This window comes from Colias eurytheme, chromosome 26 (genome assembly GCF_061535395.1).
Source record: "Colias eurytheme isolate Ceu_HAF_F1 chromosome 26, ilColEury1 Martin Lab GWU primary, whole genome shotgun sequence".
In the NCBI taxonomy this organism is placed as follows: domain Eukaryota; kingdom Metazoa; phylum Arthropoda; class Insecta; order Lepidoptera; family Pieridae; genus Colias; species Colias eurytheme.
Genome location: NC_143005.1, coordinates 9637235 through 9645774, shown reverse-complemented (window position 1 = coordinate 9645774; position 8540 = coordinate 9637235).

Here is an 8540-nt window from a genome sequence, read left to right as displayed (position 1 = left end):
TTTAGTGCGTTCCGTGCTTGTGTGTGTGTGGGAGTTGTCATGCGTTCTGTAACAAAATGTGGCTAAAGATAGAGAGTAGAGACTGTGGTAGAGACACCTAAAAATCTATATTTCATCTGTTACTCAGCTGACTGTCATAAAAAATGATAACATTTTGCAGAAGCAGAGGAAATATTATGAAATAAATGAAAAATCTTCTCAAAAACAGAATAATGCCTACTTTTAGGTTCATCTTAATATTATTCAAAATTTTGTTCTTTAAAATACAATGCTAATTTCGTCCAACATAACCTCAGCCATAATTAATGATTGTAAATTTATTTATATCAGTGAGGTGCAAATGGAGGGTTGACAGCTCTAATGGACGCAAAAAAACTTCATTTTGAGTTGTGACAGTGCCGCCATATTGATGAGCGTCTTTCAGGTTTCTTTGAAAATACACAACATTTTTATTTTTAAGTTCCTAAGGAATAAGTGTTACTCGTATTAAAAGGATTTGTAGTTATTAAATTATTATAGAAACATGTATAGCATTCGAATAACTTATATTAGAAAGCGTACCCGATAATGTTTTTATCTTTAATGTAACGAAAAAGACGAAATTACTGGACAAGGCGGATATTTTAAATGAAAGGGTTTGTGATCGCAGGCTTACGTTGAGTTCCGCTGAATCTCATGTCAAAACAGATCCGTTTAACTGTATTCATAAATGCCAGCCCTTTCCGAATTAATTATATAAACGCAGTAATATATTTATTTGCGCGCTAATTCCCATAATCCTGGAAATCCTGGGCCTGTAGACAAAGTAACAATTACAAAACGATAACGAAGTTAGAAATCGCAAAAATGTATGGGATTGACATACGCCGCGTTAGATCACGTGGTCTATCTAATGTCAATCCCATACATTTTTGCGATTTCTAACTTCGTTATCGTTTTGTAGTTGTTACTTTGTCTAAGGCCCCTGTCCTCAGTTTAGCAATTTAAATAACCCGGAGTTACCCTCTTTTGAATGAATTCATCTAAATAATCAGCTGTTGTCCTCTCCATTAGATATGATAGGGAAAACAGGACTGTAATAATACAGCATAAAGGATTAAACTGGCTTGCAAGATGTGATGTTAGAAGTCGAATTTGATCACTTGAGGGAAACAATTGCAATGCTCGGTTACAGTTCATTTTAATAAAATATGTTTTCTTTGTACAAAATATTGTCTTATTGTAACTAAGTAGTCTTTTTTTAGTAAGTAGTTATTAATTCCAAGTTATAATAATTAGATGTTTTAGATAGCCTTACTGAAGTATATGAAAAATATATGTATCTAACCATTCTATCAAAATATTCCTCAAAATAAAAGACCTCTACGCAAAATGGATCGAAATAGGTTCAGTCATAGATTGCGGAATCGGAACATACATTTGTAGGTACTGTTATCGTAGTAAGGATTCAATTCAACAGACCCAGCTAAACCCAACAGTTGCCTTTAAATCTTCACATTAAAACTCATAATTTTTACTCGAATTAAATTTTACCTTCATATTACCCCTAATTGGCTTAGCACTAATAAAAGGTAAACATCTGTTGTGCGTTCATTTGTCGGAAAGCAGCGGCCAGTGTGGCATCGCTGCAATCACAAAAACAAACAGCTAAGCATTAGCACCAGCACACAGACGGAACAAACACTGCAAACGGAAAATAGACAATGATGCAAAAGTAATTATGAAAGTATGCGGTGTGTAGAGGCTCTGTGAACTGTGATCTGACGCGTCGTCGGAAAATGAAATGACACCAATGTTTTAGTTAACAGAGGTGTAAACAAAGATGAAAAAAATTATTTTAGGAGAGATTTTTTAATCACATGTTATGTACAGATAAAGTACAAATTAATTATGTAATGTAATTTTAATTAATTATAAATTCATAGTTATATTTTGCAATTTCAATCGTGTTTGGTAAAATGATTGAAAAATGTTCGCTCGTACCCTTTCCGTGGAAAGTTGGATTTCAGAAATCATTTAGCCATCATTTCACACGACACATATGCAGTTTCCTTGACAGATTGAACTCACTCCACAAATGTAGCGTTCTATCGCCGGGCCATTACACTAAAACGGTTTCACAGTTCGTGTCGGCGCCGCAATGTAATGGCGGCTAATGCTGCAGCCTGCAGGGACTGAGTGCACTTCTCTGTTACTATTGACCACGTTTAGGATTACGTTAGGAAACATATGAATGGTAGACCGACGATTATCTTAACCTTGCTTTTGAAGTAGTTTGTAGGGATTAGCGTAATGAAACATTGACGAAAGACTAAAGAGAGTATTCTAGTTGCTGTTTAAGAACTGCTTACTTGCTATCTTAACCTGTATGACCATTTTTGTATACAAACATGCATTGTACACAGTTTCTTTGTATCACAAATCTTAATATATATAAATCTCGTGTCACAATGTTTGTCCTCAATGGACTCCTAAACCACTTAACCGATTGCAATAAAATTCGCACACCATGTGCAGTTCGATCCAACTTGATAGATAGGATAGTTTAAACTTATGGTACTTAAGGTACCACGGGCGAAGCCGGGGCGGACCACTAGTTAATTATAAATTATGATATATGTGGAAGACACTGAAGAAAGATTTTCCTTCATCCACAATCAAAGCACGTTCTTATGTAGCTTTTTTCACTGTCCAAATTCGTATTAGTAATTATTTTTAACCTCCGCCCTTTGTGCAATGTTGCTGTGTGTATATTGCAATATGGAAGTATGAAATGAACATTCTTGTTTCATTATTTTTGAAATTCTTTTACCGTGCTCTCTCTGATGCCAAATTAAATTAAAAGAACTAATGAAATGTGTAGAAGGTTAGGAGACGGCGAGTGGCTGAGTGGTGTGTGTGAGCAACTGATAGCCAGGGATGTACAATGGATATTATTTAGTACTTAATGCTATTTTCTTCGTGGATTAGAAGGAATCGTTGCGATGTGATTGTTTAATTCTGAGAAGAAGGATTTATTAATAAGATCATGCCCTCATTCTATCCTGAAACAGTTTTTTATGATAATATTTATTGCTAATTGAGGTCAACCACTCCATTGGATCGTTTGACTTTCGTTAATTTATCAATTTAACAACTGTGATAATGACATTTACCTATAATAATTGCATACAGTTTATTTATATTGATAGAGTAAATCATAATTCGATTTTCTTTTTACGTAGAGACTGACCTGACCTGACCTTTGATAGATTCAAATAGTTCAAACTTATCGTCCCTTCTATTTCGGTGACTAGTATAAAGTTAAACTGCGGTTAAATCAGTAGCAAATGTGTTGCCCTCATTAAATTTAAATGTCAATAACTAACGCAGATCCTCGCTGGTGGCTTCCTGCAAACACTGTGTGCAAAGTTGCAGCTAAACTAATTAGGGATGGCAACTTGGTGGTTTTTCAGGAAGCGGGGGCTGGCAATAATTACTAGTTGCGGGCTTGTACTTGTCTCTTGTAGTTTTAATAGTTACTATTTAGTTTCAGCATAAGAAAATTAAATATTTGAGTAAAGTTGCATATGTTCTATTTAATTATTGATTGATTGACGCAAAGAGTCAATTAAATTGATTGACGCAAAGAGCAAGCTCGTTATAAGATCTATTTAATTCCATATGAACTTATCGATGTTTTATTATAAATAATACAAATCATTAAATTTATCAATGAAAAGAATTAATTATTTTGAGTGAAATATAGAACCAATACTTCAGATAAAAGAGGATTAATTCTCATCACATTAATGAGACTATAAGCTCAACAAATTGAATGCATTTTCTCCTTTGATGTGGTTTGTGCGCATTTTTCTGCGTAAATTCTTATTAGTATTTAGGTGATAAATTCCTTTTTTACTACTTATAGTGGTCTAGAATTTAGTAGATAGGGAGGCGAATAGGGGAATTTTCGGTAATACTCGAGCGTGGCAGTTTAAGATAAACTCAAAACTCAAACTCAAACTCAAACATTCATTTATTCAATTAGACTACTATTTAGTAGCACTTTCGAATCGTCATTACATAGTATTTTTAACATTTACCACCGATTCAGAAAGCAGTATCTATGGAGAAGAATCGGCAAGAAACTCCATAGTTGCTCTTTTAAATAATGTCAATAAATTTACATAATATGTAACTTATATCTACCTAACTACATAATATGCCAAAGAACTGTCCTGTGGTTTTTACGCGACAACCCTCCATGGGTCTTTATCGTCCATATATTCCTGAATACTGTAGTACGCTCTCTGAACTAGTACATTTTTTATGTAAGTTTTAAATTTAGAACTACTAAACTCTTTAATATTGTGAGGAATTCTATTGTATAAGCGTATACCTTGACCCATAAATGAATTTTTAACTTTAGCTAATCGGAAAAATGGCATTTCAATTCTATTCTTGTTCCTTGTGCCATAATCGTGTCTATCTCCTACTCTTGTGTGTAAGTCAGAGCTTTTGTGTACATGCAAAATATTATTAAATATATACTGTGATGGTACAGTAAGGATACCAGTATTTTTAAAATGATCTCTTAGTGAGTCCCGAGCACGTAAATTATATATAGAGCGAATGGCTCTTTTCTGTAAGATAAATATAGTTTCTATATCTGCAGCCCTGCCCCACAGTAGAATTCCATAGGACATAATGATATGAGAGATACCTTAGACCTATTAACCTATACTACCTTTATAAATTTATACCTTAGACCTAATAGAACAACCTTGTAAACTATTTTATATGTAGTGACGCGCGCCTGGGATAGACGATCAGATTAGTAAAAAAAAATCGATAGTCTGAAATACTCGAGCGCGTCAGATTGAAGATATTGGGGGTTGATTTTAGTGTTATAAGACTAAATTTAACTAATCTGACGATAAGTCCTTGACGCCGCCGAGTTATAGGATCGCGAACTTGTAAAAAAAAACGTTAATCCGGCATTCTCGAGCGCAATTTTTTTTATTTTTTATTTAAAAGAATATAATCTAAAACTTACTAAAAATACAAAATCTGCCGGTTTCCGCATGACCGGAAGTCTGGAAGAGCCATTTCGATACATTTTACAAAAAAAAAAATAAATAAATAAATAAACAAAAAAGGTAATTTTACTTTACACAAAAAAGGTCTTTTTACATTTTTGTCCAAAGTTAAAACTTTTTGACTTGAAGCATCATAAAAACTTAAACTCCCGGTTTTTTTTAGTATATCTCGAAAACTGAGGGTGTTAAAATATTATATAAATATTGATATGAAATAACGATGATTAAAAAAAAGAAACCCAAAAACCTTTTTCGGTCAGATTAAGAGAACCCACCAACATTTTTGTCAGATTAAGAAAATATGCTTTCAGGATACCGAGATAAACCTCCCCTATGAAAATCTGACGCGCTTGAGTGTTTCAAAAAGACTTATTTTTTTGCATTTTCAAAAATTCATCGTAACTTATCGTCACGCCGAAATCGTCAGTTTTTTTAAGGGGAGCTTCCTTGGGGCCTACTTAACACCCCTTACGAAAATCTGACGCGCTCGAGTTAATTTTTTTTGTGCATTTTTGACTAATTTATATGCCTAGCCCCACCACGCAAACCGGTAGATTAGTATACCGTTGTTATCAGAGGCACTTGGGGCATACGTAGTATGAATATCTGACGCGCTCGAGAATGCCCAAGTAACTGTTTTTTTTTTTACATTTTTGAAAAACCGTACACGCCACACCCACCGCTAAAATGGTTTTTACCATACAAGCTTTTCTTTTCGAAATTATTTTATCTTTAGATTTTGATAAGTCTGACGGCGCCGTCGAATTACGCCATTTAGCTACCTCTCCTCCCCCACTATAGATGATATCTGTCTCTACCGTCTTTTACTTGGCAATAAATTAAATTAAATTTTTAAATTAATTTATAATTAATCATTAAATTATATTTTAATTCATTAATATGATTCGTATGATAAATACTAAACTTTTAACTATTGTGTGTTGACGAAAAGCGTAAAGACAATTACATTACCAAGGCGTCTGTATTTTATTGTATTTGTCTCAAAACCGTAAAAACCTAGATACCTATACAAACTGAACACAGTAAAAATACAAAACTCTATCCAAATTAAATTACTTCACTATATCTCAAATAAACTGCAAATATAGTTCAGCTTTCTTGAAAGTCAGTATAATAATGCATGTTTTTACTGCAGTACATCGTGCTCGTCAGTCAATAACTTTCCTTATAATAAATACTTACTTCCCATCCTCAGCCATGTCACTTCATATTAGCGATAACCGTTCTCCATACAAATTTTCTTCCAAGTAACCCTTCATTACCTTATGTTTACGTGACAAAAGTAACCAATGGCCTTATATTTTCTGTACTTCTAATTGATTATTATAAAAAAACAGATACACGTGTGTTTATAGCACATTTATAGCGCATACAATCAGGTAAATTGCGAATCTTAGTGTACCTAATATTTTTATTCAACACTATTTTTAAGGGGACGGATAGCCATGGTATTTAATTTTCTAGGAGTGCCTTTTAACAGGTATAAGTTTTTGTTAAATTTTGCGCTTATAACAAATTTGTAATTTGCGTATTGATGATTAAATCTGGTGGTTTCATATTATTTATACCTCAAAAGTAAAATTAATATAAATATACACAGATAAGAACATAACGGTTTTATCGCCATGACAGCTATTTCTTCCATACAACCCGGTGGTCAAGAAAAAGCACTAATAGTCTAAACTGACTAACAGAAGCATAATTAATTAATAAGTACCATAATTATTTATTAGCCAACAATTATCAAGGAATATAAAAGCTTCTTAATATTGAAATGTACGCTAATTATGTCTCAAAAGACGCTTCATAGCCAAATATATAAACAAAAGGTCTCCAAAATCCCAAAGGCATGGTGTCAGCAGCAGATTGGATGGAAGGCGCGTTGCTGCTCCGTTAGCTCGAAGTTTTACAGCTTTTCCATTGTTATTTTCAGACATTTTAATTTACTTTTGTGAATGTTTGTCTAGTCTCTTTATGTGTATTGTGTGTGTAGACTATCTTAATCTTAATGTACTGGAGTTGAATTGTTGTAGGCTATTTCACTATGATTCGTATTGTAGTTAAAATGTAATTTGTGCGTTCGAATGGATTTGTCGTATCGGCTAATGATAGTCTAGTTGGATGTATATTCTTGCATGCATATTCAAATGTAAGTTTTTTTGTAACCGCAAATCGCAATGAAGTTTCGTGGATGTTAAAAAAACAAAGTATTAAAAACCTCATCACAATGTTTAGTCATTAGTCCCCCAAACATACTTATATAAAGTTTAAGTTAAGTAATGTTTCATCCAAATACGTCCAGTAGTTTTTTCGTGAAAGTACACACATACATACGACTTACGAGTTCATCCATCCTCCTAAACTTTCACATTAGGCCCAGTAGATTATTTTGTCATACCGAAAAACGTTTTCTATAGAAATACTACAATAACATAAGCTTTATTTAATATTTCAATTTATTATTCGCTTAATAGTTAGTATGCTTGCGGATTTCAGTCAAAAAAGCTTCAGTCTGGTGACCATGAAAAGATCTTCGTAAAATCGATCGGTCAAACGTGTGTGAAATGCATCCAAGAAATAACCCATAGAGATAAATTTTATATTAGGACGTGTCTGCTTAATTTTGAAATAATAGATATATCTAATCGTTTTGCTCAATTGTTTAAGCAATCAAATAAAAAACATATTGGAGCACAATTTGACATTAAAACATCAGTAATCTTCTTTATAAACTCCACAATATGTTGAGTTTACATAGAAGATTACTTTGATACTGAATTTTAATAATAGTAGATAACTAGTTTGTAATCTCCTTTATTAATCCATTTTTTCTCAGTTTCTTTTGACAATGAGTATGATTTGTGGTATGATTGAAGTACTTGTATGTCTATTTGTCACAAAATGGTTCATATCTCACGTGTCGTGTCAATCAGCTTTTGTTAGCTGTGGATTATTGTCTACAAGAGTATTAACTTCCATGTTTTATAGAATGGTTAGTTACCTACTTAAATAGGTTCTAAATATTTTGGGTGTTTGTTACTTTTCAATATGGTAGAAACTTTACAGTAGAGCCTTTTGGCCTTTGGGCTTTTGGCGTATGAACTCTATATGTTTATTTTTTTGGATTGTATTAAAACTTTGAATTAAGATTTTTTTTATTTGAAAAAGGTTTTTCCTGATTTCTTTGTGCTACATTGAGTGACAATCGATAGATTTATCAATTACTTACTTTTGAGAAAATCATCTAAATATTAATTTTTAACTATCCTTAAATTCATAGCACAAAAAGATTTGCGCCAATACAAGAGCAAATCCAGTAAATTTAAACGGTTATTTGAAGAATCTGCGAAGCAAGCAGCCCGCGGTGACGTCTTAATGAGAAATGGGGTTTTAATGATAATTATTTTGGTGATGTGTATCTACCGCTCAGCCCGCTCA